The sequence below is a fragment of the Octopus bimaculoides genome, chromosome 7 (assembly GCF_001194135.2).
Source record: "Octopus bimaculoides isolate UCB-OBI-ISO-001 chromosome 7, ASM119413v2, whole genome shotgun sequence".
In the NCBI taxonomy this organism is placed as follows: Eukaryota; Metazoa; Mollusca; class Cephalopoda; order Octopoda; family Octopodidae; genus Octopus; species Octopus bimaculoides.
The window spans coordinates 58,993,202-59,003,468 of NC_068987.1; the positions used below are offsets into that span (position 1 = coordinate 58,993,202).

Consider the following 10,267-nt stretch of genomic DNA (forward strand, 5'->3'; position numbering starts at 1 on the left):
ATATATACAAATATATACATATATACAAATATATACATATATACAAATATATATATATACAAATATATATATATACAAATATATATATATACAAATATATATATACATATATACAAATATATATATACACACATAAATACATACATATACATATATACAAATATATACACACATATATACATATACACATATGTATATACATATATATACACACACATATGTATACATATATATATATACACACACATACATATAAATATATATATATATATATATACATACATGTATACACACTCACGTATGTATATATATATATACACAGGAGTTGGTGTGTGGTAAGAAGCTTGCTTCCCAAGCACGTTTCCGGGCTCAGTCGCACTGCATGGCACCTTGGGCAAGTGTCTTCTATAGCCTCGGGCCAATGAAAGCCTTGTGAGTGGATTTGGTAGAAGGGAACTGAAAGAAACCCTGTGTGTGTGTGTGTGTGTGTGTGTGTGTGTGTGTGTGTGTGTGTGTGTGTGTGTGTGTATATATATATAAAGAATAAGTCCTGGGGTTGATTTGTTCGACTAAAAAACGGCGGTGCTCCAGGATGGCCGCAGTTAAATGACATGTAAAAGAATAAAAGAATGTGTGTGCGTGTGTATAGACTTGAGTGATGTTTCTGTCCTTTACGTTTTTATGTTCGTTAACTCGTCCTAGACCTTTGGTACAAGGACAACGAAACTCAAACCAGCAACTCCCCTAATCCCAGGGAATGTTCTAAGAGGGTCTTTGTTTTAAGGGCCATCTAATTGGGGCCGCACAGACCCTCCTCTTTTTACTGTATTTTTAACTAAATACATGGCATTAGCGACCAAATCGGAGTAATAACAATGAATTTCATACCATGAACTCCCAGAGAGTATCGTAAGGCGGTTCAATTTCTGAAGGGCCGCTTAAATGAGGCCCCACTGACTCCCTATTTTTACTGCATTTACCTCGCTCCTACGCTTATTGATTAAACTATGATCAGCATCAGTGCTAAGCACATTTACAGAAGTAAGTTTGGGCATTCTAAATACCTTCACGTACATTCAAATTGAGATAAAGAGTTATAACAGGTCCGTTTCATGTGTGGATGTATATATTTTGTAGTTTATGAAACTTGCGTCTAACACACCCAGAGTGGGAGACAGTCGTTGTACTCTAGTATCTATACAATACGAAGATACATGGCATCGGAGGTGATTTAAGCAGAAAAGTACCGGTCTAAAAACTCCACACCACCCATTGTCACTCTTCTTCTATGCCCAGATTGCAAATCATACTGACTTAAATAAATATCGGTTTCATTGGATTCAATCGACTGACCTAACATTACGACAATTCAATGTGCACTAGTTAAAACTTGTATGTGCGTGAGCGCGCGCATGAGTGTATACACACACACACACACACATGTACACAATACACGAGCAGAGTAGATTCGAATCCAAGCGGTTTTAAATTTAATATCTTGAGTGTAACCGATATTATAATGCAAACATGCTCACGAACGAACGAACGAACGAACGAACGAACGAGCACACACACACACACACACACACACACACACACACACACACACACACACACACACAGCTTGGCTGTCTCTCGCTAGTGAGGCAAGTTTGATAGCTTTTAACTAGCGTTCGCAAGTTATTTTAGACCCCTCGGAAGTATCCTTAATTCAGCGGAACATCGTGTACGTGATAGATGGGTGAAGGGGGCTGCACCAGTACTCTACTGTAACACATTTGAAGCTAAGTAAGTTAGAGCAATGAGAAACGATGCTTTGCTCTAAGACAAAACTTGATCCAGGAATCGAACCCATGATATATTCGTGAGCTCTACCCTGTAACCAGTAAACCACATGACTTCACTTTCACAAACACATACATACGTAGTCTGATCAATAAATATCCGAAGTGTTGCCATAGTGACAAAACTAAAGTACGCAGAGTGAAGCCGCTTGGCACAGATTGACCTTGAACTCTGCTGTGCATGCGCACCAAGTTTTAACGTTCTAGCTCACTTCCGCTATTTATACCAGTGTTTGAAAGGAAGGTGTGTAGCGTGTGATCGTCGCATTGACCATGACAGAAAGAGTTGAACAGAGAATTTGCATCAATTTTTTTCCAAAAGCTTGGCTATACCTGCTCAGAGAGCTACGCAAAGTTTTCAAAAGAATTTCATCGTTCTCGACACATACACTTTCTGCAATTTTACCTGAGTCTGAGCAGGTATCGCCATGACAACTTTCACTGTCATGGTCATTGCGACGATCACACGCTACACACCGTCCTTTCAAGCTCTGCTGTAAACAGCGGAAGTGAGCTAGAACGTTGAAACTTAATGCGCATACACAACAGAGTTCAAGATCATTCAGTGCCAAGCGGTTTCACTGCGTGCTTAGGCTTCGTTACTATGGCAACAGTCTGGATACTTATTGATCAAACCTAGTACATGTTATTAGATTAATACGTCTGTCGTTGTCGACAATGACCAAGGACATCATCTGGGCAAAGAAGACCGGACACGGTGTGAGTGGCTGTGGTCAATCAGTTCAACACCTCCTTGGAAGACTGCTGCAGGTTGGGCACTGGTGGGACTCAACGCAAAGTGTTGGCTCTGGACTTGCACAGTTCGCGTTTTCTTGGTGCCCCTGCAATCCTGTTCAGTCTGTAGAAGGTGGCACCTCTGTTGATGCATCTGTGCCAAGCAGGACTGTCTTGCGCTTGCGTTTCCCAGATGTTGGGGGCTGATCTTAAAGCTCTTCACTGAGATTTTGAATGTGTTCTCGAAACACTTTTTCTGTCCACCTTGCGTAAAACAGTCGCTTGGGAGTTGCATGTTGGCATTCGAACAAGGTGGCTTGTCCACCTGACTTGGGCTATCCTTAGCTGTGTGTAAATGCTTGGCAGAGCAGCTCAAGAGAAAACTCTTGTATCTAGGATCGTGTCTTGCCAGGTGACTCAACAGCTTTCTCGTGTAGTTCATGTGGAAGCGGTTTAAGTTTTTGGCGGGGCGTTCTTAGATCTGTGCATCAACGGTCTCTCAATCTCTCCTGTTCCACACAAAAAATGCTACAGTACCAAGGCATTGATGGAAATATAACATTGATGTGAACTCGAAAATATTACACAGGAGTTAGAAAAATATGGCAGTCATAACTTTCCTCTTACAAGACAATATCCACAATGCACTTGAAGTACTAGTCCTGGTTTCAACATTTCAAATATTTGATTGGTCTGTAGAAGAAATGCACTTCATTGGCATTAAAATCAGCAAGATTTTGACATCAACTGGAACTTTCCATAGAAACAGTGACTATGCATAGGTGCAACCGTTCTTACATTTGTGATCGCTACATCACACTTTACTTTGCGCTTGCAATCCAAGAACAGGAGATTGCTACAAAATACCAAATACACGTAAGAGACAACGAATCCCTTGGAACTTCAAGTTCAGCGAAAATGTCGAATATATCACATTTCTGTAGATGACATCACACGTATGATGAGTAATTACCCCAAAATATCGTCAAGGTACTACCTCCCAAAGCAATACGATGTTGTCGCTAAAACAAAATACAATGTCATCCGAAAAAAAAACAAAAACTGTAGTGGGATGAATATACAGAACCTCTGTTGTTTAATGTATACATAAACATCAATACAAGAAATCAACCAGTTAATATGCACATTACGCTATCTACATTCCAACGATGGAATTCCTTCCTTACAGGAAGACTTCAAATAATTAAAAATGAAAGAGGACATACGCATACAAGTGTGTCCACATTCATAAAAAACTAGTATATTTGTGAACATATATATATTTTATATATTTGTAAACATACACACATCAATATAGGCATACGTATATGTATACATACATACATACACACATGTATCTGTATGTATGTGATTCAAATATAATATAGGCACAAAGATAGCACATAAGCGAAAACCTTTAAATTACCTCTTTATTTCAATTAACTTAAACAAAGTTGTGAAGCTTTTATAAGTATTTATAAGTTTTTTAAAAGCATTTTACCCCATTTAAAAATTGCAATTTTACGAATTTCTCTGGCCTTGCTGCATCTCGGGGTACATCTGTATGCCACAATGCTCATTTTTTAAAGGGCTCTATAGCTTTAACGTACATAATATGCTGATTTGTATTCGAAACAATCGTCTACATCAGTAAGTCTTACATATAATTACTATATCGATTAATACTGTTTCAACATAAAATTTAAAAGCATTTTTATTGTACAGAAGGTGGCTGAATCGGTTCTCCGGTTACATACATGTATAATATGGAAATATAATTGCAAAGTCACCCTCAAGCGGTATTTGAACTCAGAACAGAGCTGAGTAAAATTACTTGTTCAGTGCTCTACCATTTCTCTCAGCTAAGCAAAGTTATAAACTAGACCGCACACTATGCGGTTAGCCAGCCTGACAAACCTTATTCAACACCACACAAAGCAAATGTCTCAATTCTTTCTCTCCTTGCTCCACCCAATGTCTCTTTATATTTTGCACGCATATATCTCTGCACTATTGCATAAATTACGCACACACGTCCGTGTGGGAGCGGTTCAGTGATAACCGTTTAACCGTCTACATACACTCTCACTAAACGGGACACGTATACAGCTGCGCATGTGAATCTAACTGCACTATTGTTTCTATATCTAATGCTCATATGTATCTGTATATATGTATACAAACATACATATATGTATATTAGTATACACGTATGTAGGCGTCATAACTTGCATACAAGTGCAAGATTGCATGCGAGTGCGTGCATGTTTATAGATTGAACTGAAGGAGCTCCCCATACACACACATACAGTAATTGATTTGGTTCCCATTTGGGTGGCATACATATATATATATATATATATACACATATACACATACATACATACATATATATATATATACACATACATATCAATATTCCTACACACTCGCATATATGTATGTATGTGTGTGTGTGTGTATGTGAGTGTGTAGATGTTTGCATGTGCGTAACTCGCCTATGCACAACTGACAATATGCCACGCCCACAATTAAAAACTGTTATTCGCTTGTATGTATTAATTTAGAGGGACCTTGCTGTCGTCTGTCTCGAAGATATGTGTGCATTCGTAGTGTTAGGGTGTGTGTATGTATGCAAATTTATATATATTACACACATACATACATACATACACACACACACACAACACAAGCACTCGTAAACTCTCTCTCTCGCGCATACACACACACATACACACACACACGGACATATCAATACAAAGACATATCAATACAAAGACATATCTGTATTTATAGATTTCTATGTATGTAAAAGTCCATGGTATATCTTTAAACAGTCGCATGAAGTCATGAAACTAAGACGAAAACATCTAATTGTGTGCTATAGCGATTATTTAAAAAATTCCTAAAATATAAAAAAAAAATTATCAAGTAATTCAATACGGAATTATATTTAAATGAATATGCACGTGTGTGTATTATATATGCACACACACACACACACACATATACATCAGCGTGAGGTGTAAACCTATAGCTTATAAAAGTAGGCATAAGAAAAGCACAAGAAATCTTTAGGAAAATAGGAATGAAGACATGCAGACATGAATAAAGTTATTAAATAGAAAAAAAAACAGAGAAAAAAACCCCCAGAAAACGAAAGTAAAAAAGCTACAACAAATATATCCTACTTTATAAAAAAAAAACAAAAAAAAACGCAACTTGTTAGACTTCAGTGAAAAAGAAAACTTTCAAAACTCCGCTTGCAAACTGTTTAATCGTTGTTCGTGTATCACGAAGCGAAAACTTTGGCAGTTTACGGAGGCGATAAGATGTTTCTTTCACTACGGACCGAATTGCCTGCAGTTCGAACCTTTGTTACTGGCGCAGCATTCACTCATGAACGAATCTATCCATCTAGTTGTAAATGAGTACTGTATGTATGTGAATGCAGATGTCTGTGTCTGTCTCTCACACACACTGGAGATTGGTTTTTTAGGGCTGAAAAAATACTTGTGTCTTAAAACGAACTGTAGTTTTTAATAAAAAATGTTTTACATATTTATAAAAACGGAATGCCAGTTTAAAAAAAAACAATACAATTCATATTAAGACTCAGGTACAGTTTCAGCCCTAAAACCAACTTTCCTATATTATGTGCATAAGGGAAACCCTAACCCCCATATAAAGTCTCTCACGTCTTTTCCCATACATTGTATGTAGACCTTTATTATGTAAACCTTCAATGCACCTTCTCGTTCCTAGTTTTGTTTAAAAATCTGAAAGCTAAGTGGGACATTTGGCTGCGTTTTCTAGCAGATAGAATGAGCACGTAGTCACCTGTATTAGTTTACTTTCCTTTATTACGTATTGAGGGTTTTGTTGATTCGGTTCTAGTAATCTAATGGGCTAGCAGTACATAGCTGATATCTGAGCAATTATATCAAATATTTATTCACTGTTGAAAATCCACTGTATGAGCTGTCAACAGAATACGTCGGGATTCGTCTTTGACTTCACTGTGATCTTTGATGACCATAACATAGGAATATGCATTCTAGAAGTTCGAATCTTATTACTGTAGTTGCCAATTTATACTCATAGCAAGGCAAAGCAAGTTAGCAGTTTGCATGTTATGGTGAACAATCTGGCATATCAACGTCGTTATATGTATGTATGTATGTATGTATATATATATGTCGTTTCCCACCTTTGATTGGACAAATCTTTAATCAATTGTTTTCCAATATTGATCCTATTGTCTATTTAGGAGTTTGTAGAATTACGTTGCTTAACGTGTGTCCTATACTTATTTAAGACACTGTTTGATTTGGAAAGGACAAGCTGCAATTTCTAGCAGTTTGAGCGGTCGCGAAGAGGTTCCTTATTGACAGATACAGGTGAAGCAGACAAGACAAATTATTCTAAAGGCGAATCAGCAGATCGGACTCATCTTGAGTTGCCATATTTTAGTGGTGGAATGTAGTGGAGAAACTGATATTTGTATAATCTTCGATGATTTGTGGTGATTCATATTACTTAAAACAATCATCTAAGCAACTGCAGATGATGTACAAAGATATATAGGATTTAGGGAACACTCCTTCAAAAGTCCGCCTCCTCAGAACCTCTCATAATGTCATCGATACCCAGAGAACGTTACAACTCTCTCAAAGCATATGTGGAAAGCAAGAGATGGAGTGACCGCCAGCATTACACGGGTGGTATTGAATAAGATAAGCGCTTAAAAATGTATAAACAAATACTGTGACCTCTGCTTTCAGAGAAACGATACCTCATTTACCACTCTACCTCAGTTCTTAATACAAAGAATCGAACAAACTTTAACAAGCCGATACATGCCAGAATTCTTTCTCGGCAGTTTCTGAGATCATCATCCTAATTCATTATAAATTACTGCTAAATTCCACAAATATGTGACCGCATTGAAACGGTGTGATTGCAGTTTACCCCGATACATATTTAATAGTAATTTCATATCATGTGATGTGCATTATTTATCGAAGAGTTGATTGAACTAAACAGTAGTCCAGATCGTATCAGGGTGTGTATGTAATTCGATCAATGCCTTGTATCATTTATATAAGGCTGGTAAACTTAATCTGTCGCCAGTTTTAACACCACCACCTTATATCTGGTTGTAATTTGCAGAGTCTACTCGGTTGCAAGCGCGCTTCCTTTCACCTCGGAGGCCCGAAAACGTTGATGGGCGTTGCCCTTTCTCGTTAAGCGATACTATCTATCTATCTATGAATTCAAATCTCAATGTCAAATTTCAGCTGAGCTCCTGAAGGAATGTTGTATGCCAGTCTCTCACGTAATCCATTTTACTTTACTCCAATAGTAAATCTTGAGTCTTGTAGATACGAGGAAACCCCAGAGTTGATTCACTAAAATACCGACCTATTTTATTATTAGGTCAGTATTTAACATCTGACCGGTATAGCAAAGTAATTTAAGTACCAAAGAAATAGTAATAGTAGATCATAAAAAGAAACTGCAAAAATATGTTAAAAGATGAATTTATTTCTAGAAGACAATGCTGATTTCAACCGAACTATAGCATAGTAGAATTCAATATTCTCTTTCATCCATGGAACAATTCCTTTGAAGGTCAAGTGGTATGAAACAGTCATGGACATAATAAGAGCGTTTCAACAGTTTCTACAAGGGATTCTACACCCAGTTTTAATCCAAAGGAATACGCGATAATTTTTTAAAGTGACCTGAAGGCTAGCTTAATGGGTAATTCATCAAGGTTCTGTCACATTAGTCCACAAAAGCTCAGCCCTTGAATCACACATTCTAAGTCTTTATTGATGATTTTGGTCGACTCTTGCAAAAACGAGTTGTACCTCTATGCTGACATCTCCATGCAGTATACACTAGTAAAACCGATAGGAGAAAATGATGCAGCTTAGATTGAATAGGGGTTTTATCTGGAGGAAAGACTACGAAAAAGGTTGGAAGATATTTAGGCCAGCAAAGCGTAAAGCAACAGGTTTATTAAGGACAAAAAGCCCATTAAACTTTACATTCAAGTTAGGGAATTGCAGGTTGCTTTAAGAAAAGAAGTAGACAATTATAAACAGTAAGCTCGTGTGGGTAGGACTCATTTCCACAGTTGGTCTGGGGCTAGATAATAATAATCATCCTCTCTTCTATAGGCACAAGACCTGAAATTTTGTAGGAGGGGACGAGTCGATTACATCGACCCCAGTGTTTCACTGATACTTAATTTATTGACTCCCAAAGGATGAAAGGCAAAGTCGACCTCGGCGGAATTTGAACTCAGAACGTAGCGGCAGATGAAATACCGCCCGGCGTGCTATCGATTCTGCCACCTCGCCGCCTTAATAATAATAATCCTTTCTACAAGGCCTAAAATTTGTGGGGAGGGGGCCAGTCAATTACATCGACCTCAGTACGCAACTGGTACTTAATTTACTGATCCCCAAAAGGATGATAGGCCAAGTCGACCTTGGCGGAATTTGGACTCAGTACATAAAGACTGACAAAATACCTGCAAGCATTTCGCCCGGCGTGCTAACGAGTCTTCCAGCTCGCTGCCTTAATAATCCTTTCTACTGGAAGCACAAAGCCTCAAATTTGTGGGGAGGAGACTAGTCGATTACATCGATGCCAGTATTCAACTGGTACTTAATTTATCGACCCCGAAAGGAGAAAAGGCAAAGTCGACCTCGGTGGAATTTGAACTCAGAACGTATCGGCAGACGAAATACCGCTAAGCATTTCGCCCAGCGTGCTAGCGACTCTAATGGCTCACTGCCTTAATAATAATCCTTTCTACCAAAGACACAAGGCCTAAAATTTAGAAGGAGAATACGAGTCGATTTCATCGACCCTATTGTTTCACTGGTACTAAATTAATCGATTCTGAAAGGATGAAAGGCAAAGCCGACCTCGGCGGAATTTGAACTCAGAGCATGAAGACTTACGAAAGACCGCTAAGCTAACTTTTTCGCCAGCTCGCCGCCTAAAAGCGACCGAGATAATGCAAAATAGCAATGTGCAAACGTCTATATCTATTTCTTTGCATTTACACCTTAATGAAAGAGACGAGTACTAACATACGTTCATACACACTCACTTGTTCCACTCTAGTTGTAAGTAAATCAGCGGATACGAGTTGAATGTCGGCTATCTCTTTTCAACAATCGAACCACGCAGCTCATGCAGGTGGAGGGGTAGATTCGTTTAAATTTGAATAAACTTTGTTGAAATTATATTCTTCCATCTCTCTCTCTCTCTCTCTCAGCGCGCAGGTATATAGATACGTGTACATATATATTTTACTTGCTTAAGTTATTAGACTGCGGCACCACCTTGAAAAATTCTTAGTCAAATGATTCGACCTGGTACTAATTCTATCAGTTCCTTTTGCTGAACCGTCGTTACGGAGACGTAAATACACCAACATCGGCTGTCAAGCGGTGGTGACACACAGAAAAAAAGGAGGCCAGAATAACCCTGATTTAGAAATTAGTTTTGCAATCATTAGGTGCCGGGATCGATCCCTCTGCGTGACATTTTGCTCAAATGGTTTTCACCATAACCCCGTCAAGACGCAAGCCTAGAATGAAACTCGAGGATTTGGCTTGAAAATTTCTTTAAGGGTCCATGTGTTTGTGGAATAATTTGCTACT

The 10,267-nt window shown here is 38.2% G+C and overlaps 1 protein-coding gene across 1 annotated transcript in view; it reads right to left on the minus strand.

Annotated features, from left to right (window-relative positions):
* The window catches only part of LOC106867138 (calpain-9), a 77,531-nt gene that overhangs the window by 66,170 nt on the left and 1,094 nt on the right, over nt 1–10,267 (minus strand). The gene's annotated exons all lie outside the window — the stretch shown is intronic.